The sequence below is a fragment of the Sceloporus occidentalis genome, unplaced genomic scaffold (assembly GCF_023333645.1).
Source record: "Sceloporus occidentalis isolate IW3139 unplaced genomic scaffold, rSceOcc1.0.p SCAF_35, whole genome shotgun sequence".
In the NCBI taxonomy this organism is placed as follows: domain Eukaryota; kingdom Metazoa; phylum Chordata; class Lepidosauria; order Squamata; family Phrynosomatidae; genus Sceloporus; species Sceloporus occidentalis.
The window spans coordinates 6,088,617-6,107,324 of record NW_028317015.1 but is presented as its reverse complement, the minus strand read 5'-3'; positions in this window follow the sequence as shown (position 1 = coordinate 6,107,324).

Genomic DNA, 18,708 nt, shown 5'->3' with positions numbered 1-18,708 from the left:
TACATCTTTTGTTGAAATGTGTCTGTATAATGCACGGTAAAACCGGTGGGACTGATTTTCTCTTCTGCAAAGGATGACTTTTGGTAATATGGAGTGTGGGTTCAAAATAGATAAATGTACAGTTACGTAAAATTATTTATAATAATAAGTGTAGAAGATGAAACTATTGCAGGTGATTCCTTCATAAGAAATTATTTGTGAGATTAGAGAGACAATGAAATTCAGAACGGTGTTAAATGTCAGTCAGCAGCTACAAAGGCCAGCGATATATATGTATAAAAGGGACTATAGAAGATTTGGGAGACTATAATTTTGTCACTTTATAAATCCTTGGTAAGATCTCATCTCGAATATGGAACAATTTTGGGCATCGGTTCAAAAGAGAACAGACATTATGGATCTGGAAAGCGTTCAGAGACCAGCAATAGAATTAATAAAGTGAAGGAAGGTTTTTTAGTTATGATGGAAGTACTAAAGTGCTGCCAGTTGGAACTGTTTACATGAATGAATTAAGAAACAAGAACGTTTTCTCATTATAAAAAAAAATCTGAATATCATTTTAGTGCTATGTTTTTGAAAAAATAAAGAGTTATGCACTAGAAAAAATATGGTATGACAATTGTATTTTTAGCGGCCTCCCTAACACATAAAATGACTGCTGTTCATAACACAGACAAGGGCCCGGCAGCTAGGGAAATTTGTGTTGGAGGCTTGCAGCACTGGAACATAGTCCGCGCTGTGTGCATGGTACCCAGACTAATTGTCATTTGCTGTAAACATAGAAATGTGGAATATGACTGCAGATGAGAACTATTCGGCCATCTAGTCCGTTTCTCTTGCTGCAAAGACTCAAACCTTAATTGGTCCTTGGTCTCGTCTTGAAATCAGTTTTATGCCAATGCCATGTATAATTAAATTCCCTCGATATATTAGGCTCTACCACATGTTCTGAGAGGCTTGTTCGCTTATCTACCACTGTGTCAGTGAAATAAAATGTCCTGATACCACATCTAAGCGTTGACCCTCTAGTTTAGGATTGTGGTCTCCTTTTGTAACATTACTCCTCCTTTGAAAGGAGGTGTAGTGTTACTTATACTCAAATGATCATTTCATTTTTATTATAGGACAAATGTATTATAAATGTATAATAATACAACCGTAAACATGCATAGGTATATAATAATTGTGTTTATTGTTCAGATTGTATATTTCAATGGCTCTGTTTCCAGGTAGTAGGACATATTTCGGAAATTTTGATCATTTGGATGAAAAATGGTTAAAACATTCCCTATTGATGGACAAACTTTAATTAAGCTCTTCCGCAGAAGGTTTTTGCAACACAAAGCGTCTCCTAAATGGCAAAGCAAAAATCACATCCCCCATTTCTTTATTCTGACCTTCTAAAGTGATGGGAAGAAACAGATAGAGGGAACGAGGCAGAGAGGAGAGAGAAAGGCAAATGTAGAAGGAGCAACACAGTTAACAGAGATGCTGGTTTCATTCTCAGCTCTGCTAGAATGTAATGTGAGCCTTGTTAAGCTAAAACCAGGTTACTGTTTGCTGCCTAGATATAATGTCCACTGAGTGTCCCTGAGATTTCTGAAATCAAACTATAGGATGTTAGCTTCAAGACAAAAGCTCTGTAAAGTGTTACCTTTTCAACCCCAGTTACATGTATATGTCTAAACTACCTAAGCTTGGTTCATTCATTGAAGTTGTTGGTATACAGTCTTGTTTGTTCATGTTTAATACAATTTTGGAGATTTTCCTGCATCGTGTGTGTTGTCCAATCTAGAATCTCCCCATTCATTGATTTATGCAATGTATGTGGCAGGAGGAGGAACACTTTATGAAGGGGAAGGAGCCAGTACTGAAATTGTATTTAAGGAGTGCAATGAACTAAAACACGATGATAAACAACAGGTATAAATAAACTCATGGTAAAATGTGATGGGGCTGACAAAAATGTGAACGGCAAGGTCGAAGGGAAAAACAGAGAAAATGAGGTGTGAGAATGTAAAATGGCAGATACTGGGAAAGAGTAGGTGAAATATCTTAGGAGGGAGAAAGTGTAGAGTAAGGTAAGTAAAGGGATAACACAATATTGATGAGCCAAAGGTGGGCCTTTTTCTTGTAATAAAAAGGGGGAACTCCTTTGGCTTTTTCTTGTTGATGATTAGAAAATACTGTAATAATATTATCCCTTTTTCTTAAATCCAAATTGTTGTAATTTGTGGCAGAGGGTTTTTAGAAATGTTTACAAGCAAATGCTTCCTTACACGAGCCTCTTAATGAGCAGGCATCATGTGATTTTACATTGCGAACAACATTAGCAAAACGAGCAGTGTCTCCTTTTTACAGCATGCAATGTTCTTATACCTTTTGCAACCAAGGAGGACATTTTTAGTCATTTCTGGTTACTAATAGGGAAAAAATAGTGATGGTTGAATAAATTGGGGCAGGGGATCATAATAATGAAAGATATGAGTTACGAGAGAAAATTAGGCAAGGAAAGGTCACATCAGTGAGTGCTAAGTGATAAGATGCCACATCAAAATGAGTCACATTAGAAAGTGTCCTACAAAAAGAACCACTTCAAAAGTTGTGACATAAAAAAGTCATATCATCAAATGGGGTCATCACAAGAGAGAGAATGATTTACATCATAAAGTTACATCAGAGGCAGTTAACAGAGACTCACGTCTCCATGTAACCTGGGAGAGACAGACAGATCTAAAAGAGTCACATCATTCGAGAGATAAGTCAACAGAAAGAAAATCAAAGATAGTCCCATCAGGGATTGTGAATTGAGAACTAGGGAGGACAGATCGAAAAAAGAAAGCAAAATGTTAAAAAAAGTAAATAAACCAGAAATCCTTGCTGGTAAAATCTAGAGCGCTATCCTGAAAAGGATCTTAGAGGAGACAATATCACATGAAAATATCTTCTTGGATAATTGTATCAAATAAGCCAAAAGGATTTTAAAACCTAAAACCTAAATCTATTTTGCCTTTAAATATAATAATAAAAAACGATTTTCTGGAAATTATGGTGTGTGTGTGTTGGATATGCCTGGTTCAAGGGTCTATATTAGTATGTGGTTAGTCTCATTTAAAAAAAAAAAAATAAGTTCAGTTTCATGGTATGTCAAGGGGCTGACTGATCCATTTAGTGAGCTGGTCTCTCTGCCAGTGGTGTGCCAGGGGAGGAGAGGTCCATCCCAAGTGTGGGGCCCTCCAGAGGCAGACTATACTGCCCACTGCTGGAGGAGCAGTGCCAGTAGGGGAGATCATGGACCTCCCTCTAACCAAACAAATTAAAGGGAGCAGGAGGTCTATCCCTAACCTGCTCCCTTGCAATGTACACTGACTACTAATGCTGTGCGCTAGGATATGATATTATATCTCAGTGTTCAGCATTGAAGGTCTTTCCACCAACCAGAATGACAGAACAAAAAGAGGGGGAGAGCAGGAGGAAGAGGAGGTGCAGAAAAGAGACATGGAATTGGAAAAAAATAGGAACATATTGTGAGAGTGTGAGAAAGCATGAGTAAGCATGTGAGTGAGAGTGTGATGGGAGTTATGGTTTACCACCATCAGTGATTGGCTCAGTATAAAGTGATGGGAGTTATGCTGTACCAATGTCATTGTCTGGCTCAGTATTTAGTTAAGGGGGATATGATGTACCACCATCAATATCTGGCTCAGTATATAGCCATGAGATGTATGTTGTATCATCTTCTGTGTCTTGCTCAGTGTGTAATGATAAAAGTTATGCTATAACATTGTCTGTTTCTGGAGTAGTATATAGTGATAGGAGATATGTTGTACCACCGTCAATATCTGGTCAGTATATAGTGAACATGATTATAGGTTTGATGAAGTCATTGATCAATTTGCAGAAATAGATGCTTTGGGGCGGAGGATGTACCATATTTGCTGGATTATAAAACAAGGGTTTTTTCAGAGCAAATGCCCTGAAAAACATCCCTCATCTTATATTCGAGGTTGTCTTCTAATCAGACCTCAAATAGAGGTCTGACTACAAGACTAAGATCCAGATCCCCCGCAGCGCTGAAGGGAACCTAGATCCTCCTCTCTGGCAGCCTCTGCTGCTGCCATCACTTCCTCTGAGGGCTTCTATGACGGAGCGTCGGCATCACAAGACCTTCTGGTGCTCCACCATAGAAGCCCCGGAGGAAGTGCCGGCAGCAGCGAAGGGTGCCTGTGTGCATCCCGCAGCCGGTGAACATTCACGGGATGTGCACAGACAACCTCCACTCCTGCTGGTACTGGAATATAGGGGGTATAAGGCATATCTGGGAGGGAAATGTGCATAACTGGGGCAGAGTGGTAAATTAAATGAAATAAAAACAAAAAAAACATTTTTTTAATAATAGTTTTTTTATTAAATATGAAATTTTTTTTACATGTGAATTAATATTTACTAGTAAAACTTTTTCCTATAGGGTAGTCTTATATTCATTTGTGCATTCAGATTCGTATGAACTGCAAATTTTCAGAATTTTGGCTAATTCGGAGATTCGTATAAAGCCATGAAAATAATGCCAGACGCTCCACAAATTGGACGTAAATGAAGCAAAAATCGCTTTTACTCCCACTCTCTTACACTCTCATTCTTCTACATTCTCTCTCACGCTTTCTAAATGTTTCCCTACCTTCTTTGCTGACCATTTCCAGTTCAGCATCTTCTTGTTCTCCATCGGCCAAAATGGCGGCGCTTCGGATGATATCCTCTAACTTGATCCTCTGATTGGGGAGGGCGTCACAGAAAGCTGTTTTGGCAGAGGCAAAATGGCTGCATTTTCGGGTGGTGTGCTCTAACCCAATTAGAGGATTGGCTATAACCTGGTGTGAACTTCTGCCAAAATGGTGGCACTTACAGTGACGTCCTCTCACTCGAGGATAAGAGAGAGAAGATGAAGAACAAAAACATGTGGAAGCGGAAGTGGTCAACAGAAGTGGAGGTGGTTCTGTAGAGAAGGAAGGGAAACATTTAGAAAATGTTAGAGAAGAATGTTTTTGGTCCATTTGCAGAAAAGAGGCGTGAGGTTTGTAAAGCTTCTAGAGATTGAGATGAGACTGTCATACCTGCCGTGTCCGCCGCGGTCCCTCGCCGGTCTGCCGCTGGTGGGCGGCGCTGACGCGCTCCCGTCCCCTCAGTGTGACGTGCCAGCGGCACGTACACTGAGAGGACGTGCCGCGGGCACGTCTTCTCGGTGTACTGTGCGCGCGGCACGGACGGAGGGGCACGTCGATGCGGCGCGCCCACGGCGGACGCATGATAACATGCGAGCCGCCGTGGCACGCCCACGACACGCCAGTGGTCATGAGCGAGCCGCCGCGTCGAGTCGGCGGCACTCGCAGGGTTATGAGCGGGTTGCCGCGACTCGTTCGCGGGGCTCGACTTCGGCGGCATCTGCCGATGTGGCACACCCGCGGCGCTCGCGGGTGTAGCACACGCAGATGCCGGTTTGTTTATTTATTGTTCGCGCCGACGCCATTAATGTGCGCCGGTCGCGATGACGTCTTCCTTTGTTGTTTTCCTTTGGTTGCTATGGTGTTTCCCGCCATTCTTCCTATTTAAACCCCCTGTCCCATTAGTTCATTGCCCGTTCAAAGAGTCACTGTTGGGTATCTCTGGGTTATCGTGAGTTATTCTGATTTATCTACTTGTTCCTGACCTTGGCTTTGTTTTCTGACTTCGATTCTGTGCTGCCTGCCCCGACTTTGGCTTGTATATTAACCTTGATCCTGTGCTGCCTGCCCCGACTTCGGCTTGTATATTGACCTTGCTCCTGTGCTGCCTGCCTCGACTGTGGAACTTCCAATACCCGTTGTGCTGTGCTACGCTACCGTCTCTGCATTGTGGGTGCATAATCCGTGTTGTCCTAGGTCCCGCATAACACATTGAACGGGCCAAACATGGACCCCGCGGAGATGGCAAGTGTTCTCTCCCGTCAGGAGCTGCAAGAACAACTACTGACGTCTCATTCCTCCCAGCTGCAGTCGCTGTCGCAAAAAATGGACACCATGACAGAGTTGCTCCGGTCAATGGCGGCTGCACCGCCCACCAGGTCCCCTTTTGCACCAAGGGAACCCAGTCCCGATGAACAGGATCCTACAGCACGGTTACCACTCCCAGACAAATATTCGGGAGAACCCAAGGAATGCAGGGGATTCCTGAATCAATGCCTTCTGCACTTCCGGAACAATCCTCGGGTTTTTCGTTCACATGCCAAACGAGTTTCCTTCATCATCTCGTTACTTAAAGGCGAAGCATTACTTTGGGCCTCTCCCTTGATTGAGCAGGGGTCAGAGTTACTCGATGACTGTCCTGCCTTCATGGAAGCCCTGCGGTCTGTCTTTGACATGCCTGGCCGTAGAGAGACGGCAGAAGCCTCCTTGCTGGAGCTCCTGCAAGGACATAAGACTTTGGCCCAGTACACCATCGAATTACGCACTCTGGCATGTGAGCTCAAATGGGATCCAGGGGCCTTGAGAGCAGCATACCGTAAAGGACTAAACGAGAGAATAAAGGATGCGCTCTTATTTCATGATCCACCATTCGACCTAGAGGAGTTCATCGCTCTGTGTCTTCGCGTCGATAAACGCATCCAAGAAAGGAACATAGAGAAAGAGAGAAACCGCAAGTCTCGTCCCTACATGCCTCAGTCCTCGCCTCTGCCACCACCGATCGTCCCCAGGTCTCCTACTGACGAACCCATGGAGATAGGCACCATCCGCCATCTCTCGGACACAGAAAAGACCCGAAGGAGGAACCTCGGCCTTTGTTTATACTGCGGACAAACAGGCCACCTCCTGCGTTCCTGTCCCGTATGTCCGGGAAACGAAAGGGCTTAGGGAGCAGTCGAGGAGAACCCCTAAGCGCGACTATTTCCACTCCTCCAAACCGCATGTTGCTTTCCATATCGCTTAGGTGGCACGACCACACTGTGGTCACCCAAGCGTTCATAGACTCTGGTGCGGCGGGAGTGTTCCTCGATGAACAATGGGCAGCACAACATCGCGTGCCCCTGCGTACTAAGAAAACACCCTCAGTCGTTACTACCGTAGACGGCACCCTGTTGGGTCCAGGCGTAGTCACCCGAGAGACCTCGCCCCTTACCATGTTCATCGGAGCTACCCACAAAGAAACCATTGTGTTCGAAATAATCCAGTCCCCGCATGCGCCTCTCATACTGGGCTACACTTGGCTGCAAACCCACAACCCACGTATCGATTGGCAAAGAGGAGAGATCTTGGCTTGGAGTCCCCGATGTCACCGTCTTTGTTCCGTTCCTTGTCGACGAGTAAACCTTGTCCTGGAAATCAAGCCAACAGATCCCAAACTCCTGGTACCCAAGCAGTATTGGGACTTCCTGGATGTTTTTTCCAAAAAACAAGCCGAACGACTACCTCCCCACAGGCCTTACGATTGTGCCATTGACTTGTTGCCTGACACCATGCCGCCTAGAGGGCGTACCTACCCGTTATCAGAACCAGAAAACGAAGCACTGGAACAATACATAAAGGAGAGCCTGGAAAAAGGGTTCATACGGCCCTCCTCTTCACCTGCTGGTGCCGGCTTCTTCTTTGTGTCCAAAAAGGAAGGATCGCTTCGACCTTGTATTGACTACCGAGGTCTTAATCGCATCACCGTAAAAAATCGTTACCCCCTTCCTTTGATCACGGAAATCTATGACCGGTTGAAAGGAGCCACGATTTTCACAAAACTGGACTTGAGGGGAGCCTATAACCTGATCCGCATAAAGGAGAACAACGAATGGAAAACCGCGTTCAATACGCGATTCGGCCACTACGAGTACAGAGTCATGCCCTTTGGTCTCTGCAATGCGCCAGCGGTGTTCCAGGCGTTTGTCAACGACGTGTTTCGAGACATGCTACTCACGCACGTAATCGTATACCTCGATGACATCCTCGTGTTTTCGCCCAATAACGACATCCATCGTAAGCATCTCCGTTCCGTACTGCAGAGACTACGCGAAAATGGCTTATATGCGAAAGCCGAGAAATGCGTATTCGAACAACACAGCCTTCCCTTTCTGGGATATATCATCTCTGGCAAGGGATTGGAGATGGACCCTGTGAAACTGACGGCTATCACGGACTGGCCGATTCCGCGAACCGTGAAAGCGGTCCAGCGGTTTCTGGGTTTCGCGAACTACTACCGGCGATTCATCCGGAACTATGCCAGTATCGCAGCTCCCATCACCGCTTTTACTAAAAAAGGAGCAAACCCCAAGGTCTGGTCCAGCGAGGCCATAAAGGCGTTCCACCTGCTCAAACGAGCGTTCATCTCAGCCCCTGTACTACAACGCCCGGATCCTGCCCTTCAGTATATTCTGGAGGTAGATGCATCAGAGAACGGTGCGGGGGCTGTCCTGTCTCAATGTCATCCGACTACTTCCAAATGCCTTCCTTGCGCCTTCTTCTCGAAGAGCTTTTCCTCTGCCGAACGCAATTACGACGTTGGGAACAGGGAGCTGCTAGCAGTGAAACTCGCCTTGGAAGAGTGGCGACATCTCCTCGAAGGAACTAAACAACCCGTCGTGGTCATGACAGACCATAAAAACTTACAATACATAGAAAGTGCACGGCGAATGAATCCACGACAAGCGAGATGGGCACTATTCTTCACCAGATTTAACTACGTGATGACCTACAGACCCGGCTCACAAAACAAAAAAGCAGATGCTCTCTCTCGACAGTTCGACTGTCACCACGACTCCCAACAAGAAGAACCCATCATTCCACAAAAACGCATCCTTTCCTTTCTGTCCTCTGCCGTTATGGCTAAGATCCGTATACAACAGGCCCACATCACCGCGTCTCAAAGACCCCCTGCGGGACGTCTATTTGTGCCACAACGCTTTCGCACCGCTGTCCTGCGTTGGGGACATAACTCGTCACTTGCTGGTCACCCCGGCACGCGTAAAACGGATTTCCTTTTACGGCAAACGTTCTGGTGGCCTTCCTTGTCTCATGACGTCAACGCGTTCATAGCCGCCTGTCCCCAGTGCTCTCGTCACAAGACACCACACTCCCGTCCCCACGGCCTGTTGTTACCTCTCCCTGTGCCTAGGACGCCCTGGACTCATATTTCCATGGATTTTATAGTAGACCTCCCTGTCTCACGAGGACACACCACCATACTCGTGGTAGTGGACAGGTTCTCCAAACAGGCTCATTTTGTCGCGCTACCCCGACTTCCCACAGCAGCACAACTGGCAGACGTCTTTATACGAGAGGTGGCTCGGTTGCATGGTCTTCCCCTACACGTGGTCTCAGACAGAGGTCCACAATTTATTTCCCGGTACTGGCAAGCCCTCTGTCATGGACTGGGCATTCGCATGCACCTCACGTCTGCCTACCATCCTCAATCCAACGGGCAAACGGAGCGTACCAATCGAACCCTTAAGCAATATTTGCGTATGTACATCAACAACAGGCAAGACAACTGGTCTTCCCTCCTGCCCTTGGCCGAGATGACCTATAACAATTCCCTGCACACTGCCTTACAGTGTTCTCCCTTTTTTGCTGCTTTAGGGTACCACCCTGTCGTCCTACCTCCTCCTTCCTCGTCTCGTGGTGGAGGCTTACCGGCAGTGGAGAAACGGGTCTCCGACCTGCGGGCTCATTGGAGGAGGCTGGGTGCACAATTGGCTAAAGCTCAGGCTCGCGGCAAGAAAGCTGCCGACAAGGGACGCGCTCCTTCCCCTCGTTATAAAGCCGGTGACTATGTGTGGTTATCCACCAAGCACATCTCCCTTCGTCAGCCCTGCCGGTCCCTGGGTCCCCGATATGTAGGTCCCTTTCGTATCCTCAAGCGGGTGAACGAGGTTGCTATGTCCCTTGCTCTACCGCCATCTATGAGGATCCCCAATACCTTCCATGTCTCCCTTCTGAAGCCGTGTGTTGCCCCCCGTATCTCTATTGCTCGTCGCCCTGCTCCTGTTCTCGTCCGTGGCCACGAAGAACACGTAGTTCATCGCGTCCTTGATTCTCGTTGGCACCGTGGCTCCCTTCAGTACTTGATCGATTGGAAGGGTTATGGCCCGGAGGAGCGGTCCTGGCTTCCTGCTCGCTCCGTTCATGCCCCTCTCTGTGTCTCCCGCTTTCACGCTCGCTTCCCGCTTCGTCCCGGTCCTTCGCGCTCGGGGCGCGCTCCTGGGGGGGGGATTGTGTCATACCTGCCGTGTCCGCCGCGGTCCCTCGCCGGTCTGCCGCTGGTGGGCGGCGCTTGCGCGCTGACGCGCTCCCGTCCCCTCAGTGTGACGTGCCAGCGGCACGTACACTGAGAGGACGTGCCGCGGGCACGTCTTCTCGGTGTACTGTGCGCGCGGCACGGACGGAGGGGCACGTCGATGCGGCGCGCCCACGGCGGACGCATGATAACATGCGAGCCGCCGTGGCACGCCCACGACACGCCAGTGGTCATGAGCGAGCCGCCGCGACGAGTCGGCGGCACTCGCAGGGTTATGAGCGGGTTGCCGCGACTCGTTCGCGGGGCTCGACTTCGGCGGCATCTGCCGATGTGGCACACCCGCGGCGCTCGCGGGTGTAGCACACGCAGATGCCGGTTTGTTTATTTATTGTTCGCGCCGACGCCATTAATGTGCGCCGGTCGCGATGACGTCTTCCTTTGTTGTTTTCCTTTGGTTGCTATGGTGTTTCCCGCCATTCTTCCTATTTAAACCCCCTGTCCCATTAGTTCATTGCCCGTTCAAAGAGTCACTGTTGTGTATCTCTGGGTTATCGTGAGTTATTCTGATTTATCTACGTGTTCCTGACCTTGGCTTTGTTTTCTGACTTCGATTCTGTGCTGCCTGCCCCGACTTTGGCTTGTATATTAACCTTGATCCTGTGCTGCCTGCCCCGACTTCGGCTTGTATATTGACCTTGCTCCTGTGCTGCCTGCCTCGACTGTGGAACTTCCAATACCCGTTGTGCTGTGCTACGCTACCGTCTCTGCATTGTGGGTGCATAATCCGTGTTGTCCTAGGTCCCGCATAACAGAGACATGTAAATTGGGTAAGGCTCACAGAAGTAACTGAGTTACAACTCAAGTTTGGAAGCAGTACTAGTTTGGAAGCAGTACACAAGATCCATATCCTTAAAACTCTGTTTCTATTACAAAAGTGATTAGTTGAAAAAAGTCTAGAAAAGTTTAAACGGTGAATATATTGTCTATTTATTAAACACTAATTTTATCATTGGCTTATTAACCACATTGTTACAAATGGAATTATTAACTTCGTATCAGAAAATGTATTACGTATATAATGCTGAGGATTTACACCTGTTCACATCATTGTAGCTTGTCATAATTGTCATACCTACCTGTCCGGCCGGGGTCCCACGGCGTTCCTCGCGCACGTCCCTCTCGTGTACTGACGTGCGCTCTACACGCACACGAGGGGGCGTGCGTATCGAGCAGGCACGCCTCCCAGCCACTGACAGCCCTGATCGGGCTGCCGCAGCATATCAGCAACGATCGGAGAAACGATCCGCCGCTACATGCTCGCGGCACCCGACCAGTGCCTCTTCTGCCTGTGTGGCGCTTCCGCGTCGCTTGCGGCGGCAACACAAGCAGAGAGGACTTTGTGGTTGAGCCGCCGCCGGCATGCCTGCGAGTGTTCGATTGCCGCTGCATGTCCACGGAGGCTGTTTCCATTACCTCCCCTGCCTGTGTGGCTCTTCCGCGTCATTCGCGGAAGTAACACAGGCAGGAGGTTTTGTTTGGTTGCCATCGCAACAACGCTATTATTGCGCCGGTCGCGATGACGTCATCTTACCTGCTCTCCCGCCATTGGCTCTATTTAAACTTCCTGGTCCTATGTTTCCTTGCCCGTTCAACAAGTCCATGTTATTGTTCTCAGGGTGTTTGTGTTGCTCTTGCTTTCTGATTGATATCCACGTGTACCAGACCTCGGCTTTCGTTCTTCTGACCTTGATCCTGCGCTGCCCGTCCCGACCTCGGCTACTGTTCTTTGACTTCGTTCCTGTGCTGCCTGCCCCGACCCCGGCTATTGTTCTTTGACTACGCTCCTGTGCTGCCTGCCTTGATCCCGGCTTGTTTATCGGATATTCTCGCCATTCCTGCATCGTGGGTCCATCACCTGTGGTGCCTGATCCGACGTAACAATAATCATCTGAAATGATGGCATGCAGATTTACTAAGGATAACAGTGGCATAATAAGAGTTTTTTACCAGGTCACATTAGTTTCAGTTAAGGAGAGACTGGTTTAGTTATGTTGTAGGGTCCTACCTTCAACAAAATTGAAAGGAACTCAGAGGGGTCTGGATTCAGACAAGAAGAAAAGTGGCATATCCGAGCAGAGCCAAACATCACTTCATCTCCAAGAGGCCAAGACACTAACCTGAAGGCCAGGTAAGCTGATCTAGAGACTTCCCAGGTATATATATCCCACCCTGGTTTAAATAAGATATTTTAGTCAACTACAACACAGCCCATAGCAGATAAAAACAAATGAATAGCAAAATGTTTCCCTAAGCAATCTGTATGCGCATAAAAAACATATGAACGCGGGGAGTAAGTTTGTGCTACTCGATGTTCCAGTCCCCAGGGAATGACCATGTTGAGTCTGCAGTGGGATCCATGGCTGCATACTAGAGGTATGTCTTAAAGAAGAGCTCATATGCTAAAAACATATGCTAAGCATGTGCCAGCAACACATATGCTAAAAACATGTGTTGCTGGCACATCACTGTAATGATGGAATATAGGTCCAGGTCATTGTCACAAGCAATTAAAGTAGTGAAGACCAGATAGTGAAGCCAGGGTTCACAAGGGAGTATCAGAATGGTTCTCAACTATTCAAGGGGTTTGAAGAGCAACACAACTAGCTTGTTCTCAGGCAAGAATACACAGTTTTAGCAAGGCAGTTTCAAACTATTAATAACATAAAATGGTAAGTAATAAGAAAAGTCTGCTTTGAGGTTTAAAAATTGTTCCTCAAGTACGAACAAAAACCAAACTAAAAACAGGAGACCAACCACGCGGTGACGCTGCCAGAGATGCTGTATCATTTAAAACATAACATGGGGACACTTGCCATCATTTTATATCATTTTGTTATTGTCCTAAGGTTGTTAGGAAAATGCATGTAATATTTGTCAGGAAAAGTTAAATACCGGTATATATATTAACTGGATTTATTGCTATGTTTCACGCAATTACTCATCTACCCATGATTCTCTTTAATTTGAGAATCTAGTTCTCACAATTTGAAAGCCTCTTGGAGATTGGAACAGGGCACTGCCAATGGCAAAACATATGTGTATTTGTGACAATACCTGAGGGGTGTTAGATAAGTGGAACAGTTTCCAAGCAGAAGCGGTGGAGGCTAAAGCAATTAGGAAATTTAAATGTGAATGAGATAAGGATGGCTATCCGGAATCTAAGGAAAAGCAGGGAGACTAGATGGGCTGAATGATTCTTATGTGCCGTCAAAGTCTATGTTTCTAGTATACGAAGGAAATAAACCTTACCAGATTTGTAATTCATGTCCCCTGAATGTTTTGTAACATTAAAACAGCTTGTAAAGAAAATGTAAAAAATAAAATGACAACCACTTAGCAGTGCTTACTTTTGTAAACTAAAAATGTTAAATTCAGCAGAAAAGGTGAAATAACACAATTATCAAGGTTATGCAATGAAATAGTGAGTTGCCTACCAACACTATGCCTACAAATACACAGTTTTTAACGGTCAGATTCCCTCTCCGTCTACTCATGTGAAAATGTGCAAAACCAACGGACGTGATTTTATTGAATAGCTGAAGTGGAAAATGAAATGAGACACATGTAGTCACCTTGTTGACAGACAATGTGCACATCAACACCTTATTTTAATAGACCCCTTGATGTTTAGTACTAGAGGCTCTGTATTTTTCATTCACAGCTAATGACACTGACAGATCTAATTTAACATCCAAATAAACCACAAATAAAAAGGTTCCAGAAATTATTCTGTTTTTGAACTGCCATTATAAGTATGGGTATCATTTAAAAGGTAGAAATTGGGGGGTCCAGAAGGGGGAAACATTTTATGACAATGATGCACTCAAATAGTACACTCAACGCAGTAACCACCATAAGGTAAACAGAAGGAAACACAAACTGACTATTCTATGTATATGAATTAATGCTAAACACTCTCAGCCACACCACCATACACTCAAACCTGCACTCCTCTCTCAACCAAATGTGCACAGTATACTTTACAAAATAACACACACTCAATATTCACATCTCAGCCACACAGATCACGTTACACTGCTCTTAGCCACACACGTCACTCTCAGATACACACTAACAACCCTTAATCCAGCATACCTCTCTCTACCGCAACAGTGTACATTCAAACACACATGCAACTCTCAGTTAAACTAATGCACAAAGTTTTATAAAGTGAACACATGCACAAAACATACACATCGTGTATCTAGAAATGTACCTGTTTCATTAAATAGATTTCTAGGTCCCTGAATCAGTAACATCAATTTATTTGGATTTTTTATTTTTATTTATGCAACAACCTATTATAACTTGTTCAGGCCAATTGGCTTGCAGACCATTCTGCTTAACAATATTTTAACTGGAGCCACATAGAAGTAGTCAACCAGAACAAGGGCCCAGCTGATTGAGCCATACATATGAAGAGCTGGACTCACCATAAATAATATGTCTTTGCATACAGAAGCAAACAATGACCCAGCTACCAAACAGAAGCATTTTACTCGTCCAGGATCTGGCTGCTACTCTTCCCCACTTGGTGAGCCAACCTGAGATGGACATCAATCCATGGCGTATCAAGCTGTAAAGCCACATGATAAAACACATTGCTACTAGATTTAATTTAGGCTATATTATTCAGTTTTTTCAGAATATTTTGTATCTTATTAAATATGTATTTATGAAAGGAATGCTTATTATTTTATAATAAACTGGTTATAAGAAAAATCAAAAACTAACTCAAAAATAAATAGTATGAAGCAATCTGATGTTTGGATATAACAGATGTTGGACTTCAGCAGCAATAATATTTGAAAATGACAGGGTAAAACTTCTAAAATCCCCCGTTTCCATGGAAACAATGTAAAGATGAGGTCTGCTTTTTTCACATGGCAGAAGTAACAAACTCAGCAGTGTAAACAGAGAGGTGACTGAAAGACCTGTGGTAAGGATTTTGGGGGGGTAATCCCAAGATGGATATGTTGCATTCTGACACTCAAAAAGTGCCACACGGTAGTCACTTTAATTTATGAGACAGATCGCCAAATCAATTGCGTATCCACCATACATAAGCTCTGCGTAAAATTGTTGGCGTTATATAAATAAAAGATAATAATAATAATAATACATCTTTATTGTGATTTTAATGGATTCGGTTTTTTGAAGTCACACTTGAAGAGAAAACTAACTACTGGAAGATCTTTCAGTAAAGTTACCATATCAACACTGCTCTTCTGCAAATCTCCATAGCCTTTCAAAACCTTATCTCTTAATCTTCATCTGCAGATCTTAACAAAAGAACTCTTCTATGTTTATCTGCACCAATTTCCCAAATGTTACTTTTCTTCATGTCCACAAAGACTTCCAAAGGAAGATGAAGCGTTCCAAACCTTACACCTGTGTGTAGATTTTATACCTTGCAGGTGTCAGGTGTCTGCTTCATTTCCCCCGCCTCTGAAATCTTTTCTTCGTCTTTATAGTATTTCCAAACCTTGCAGGTATCCAAGTTACATCCTCATAGCTCTCTAAACCTCGTAGGTCTTTTTTTCAAGTATACAAATCTCTTCAAATGCCTCAGCAAACTACAGAAGGAGACATTATCATGTCTAGAATAATGAGAGATTATCGAATCGGAACCCAAGTACTTGGCAAATATATATATGTGCTGCGTGAGAAGAAGAGACAAAGTCACCCCCATTCTTGCATGTTTTGTTTCGGTGTCCTCACATCCTCCTGTGACGGGTAAAGCCGAGTATTTTATCCTAGGAGGGTCGGATTCTGTGAACTAAGGAAGGCGAACAATACACAGCTCATCTGATCATGCAAAATACATGAAAAAGAGCAGCGGCTTTGAAGTCAGAAACTATCTCCATTTAATCAGAAAAGAAACAACTTTTTAAAAGATATTTCCTTTCTCTCTTGTTCTCCCTGTCTGTCTCTTTCTGTGGTTCTTTACCTTGAGCTGGCTGCCTCCTCCTGTGGATAACACAATGAATAAAACATGGCAATCCCAATTAAATCATGATTTAATTTCATATCTCTGTAAGGCTGATGATCGGCTGTACACTCACACAAAAGCACAAACTAGCATATTGTTAAGGCAAAGACGTGACGTGTCGTTGGTTTGCAGACACCAGGAGGGTAAATTCAATATTGGCTTAGCTCAGCCCAACTTTTAGGGGGGGGGGGTGCTGATCTGAGGCTGCTCAATTTAAGAAAGGAGAATCATTATTATAGTGGTGGTCCCATGCGATGCAGCTCTGGAGAGACATGATTCACCCTAAAATATTATTACACAAAACTGCAAACCATAAACTTTATACATATACATGCTGTATTCCATGTGTATATTGCTCCGTTCACTAAAAGGACATGTTCTTCTCTGCTTTACTTACCTATATAAGAGGTCTCAGCAAGACCACCACCACCATCGAATATTGCATTATTTTTAGCGCTTTTTCAGGATAGTGGTGCTTGATTTAGTGAATTATGGTTTTATTTATGCCTACATCTATCACCATTGAATAGGGCTATTGCACCCCTAAATATTACCTAAAGCAAGAAGAAAAATGTCTTGATGGTACAAGTTACTGTATCAGGCAAATGGTTCATTATAGGATGATAATAATAATAATAAGGCTTTCTTTAAAACGTGTTTTAACTGAAAGGATGCATGATGTAGAAAAAAGTAAGTACTTTAAATCTACAAGTACGAGGCTTTGTGCAGCTGGAACTCATGCCAAATGCTAAGCACCTTTTCAATAGCTTGACTGCCCAGTAGGAGAAAAGAGAGAATGGTTAATGCAAATGGCCCTGAGTGGTTCCAGGCACGCCAAATTCCAAAGAATCAGGACAGGTCAATGTATTATGAAGCACAAGTGTCAAGAAGAAATCAAGTCAGACAAATCAGTAGGAAAAAAGGAGATTTGCAAAAAATAAATTAGTATTCTGCTGGTTGCTCGTATAAAAAGGTAAAAATGAAAGAGCAGATACATAACTGAAGTACCTCCGATATCTGGGCCAGGCCCCCACCCAGTTTCCCACTACCCAATAACTACAGGCACCATAAAATGGGTTGAAAAGGCTATAGCCAATTTATTTATTAACCAAGTCATTGCCGTGCAACCTTAGGCCCAAAACCTCATTGCCTTAACAGGGTAAAGACTACCAAAACTGAACACATAAATATAATAAATAACATCAATGCACATCAACAATTAACAAAAACCCATTAAGCCTATCAGGCAATCTAGAAACCACCACACAGGGAAGGCAATACCAAAAATACTGAAAGATAATCGGTTTATTTTAGTGCAAAAAATGTACTGTTGTGGGATGGATTGGAGAAGCTGTAATTTGTGGATATGTTGATTTTGTTATTATCTTTCGATCATATCATCTATTGTTCTTCATTGATAAATAAATATTGGTGACAATATAATATGTATAATATATAATATTAAGGAAATTAAGTCTTGCTCCAAGGGGCTCCATGTGCCTCTGCTACTACTGCTCCTGTTTGACCGTCCTTACACTGGGGGAACCTTTTTTTTAAATTTTCTATAATGAAAAGTGAGTCCCGAAGGTGTCAGGGATCTCCCCCTTTTTGGTAATTCCCCCCCCCCGAATGTCATTCCGAATCAAAAAATGCCCCCGAATTTTGTCCGAGCCGAACCGCTGGTAATGAAACACATTGCCTGAAAACAAACACAGCAAAAATGAAACAAACATTTCGCCCGAAGTGATATTGCTGGCTGTGCACATATATATTATCTTCCAAAGGCCTCGGCATACAGATTGAATCACTTATGATCCCAGGAAGAGCAGAAAGATTAGCATGAGAAAGTTCCACATGAATTGCAAATGGCTACTGGAATCCAGACTTAAACTTACATTTATACGAAAAGAATACGACGGAGTAAACAATAAAAAGTATATTTAAGAGCTGCAGTTTTCCCTTTAAGCACCCACTTGTATAAGGTGTAGGAGGGGGAGACCCAAGGATGTTAAATAAAGGAGTAGTTTTCCCGGAGGGCCGGGGCAGATGGACTAGATCATGCAAAAGGACCAATTCTCGTGTCTTTATAAATTTGGTTTCTGTAATGGAAGCAGTTGATGTAGATTCTGTGGATTTGTCTATGGAGGACTTATTAAGTATGTTACTCTACATATGCAAATGTGACGCATGTTTGTGTGTCAATCTCAAAGTACCAATTAAAAAGTTAGCTCTACAACATGTTTTTTGCAAATACCTTTTTAAACACTAAGGTGTCCTTAGTCAAACCTTATTTGCTTATCACCCAGCATATATACTAGTGTCGCTTAATAAAGAATATTCGCTTGTAAGCGCAAAAGAGTATACCAATTGGCTTAAACATATTGAAAGTTATATTTCTTGATGTTTCA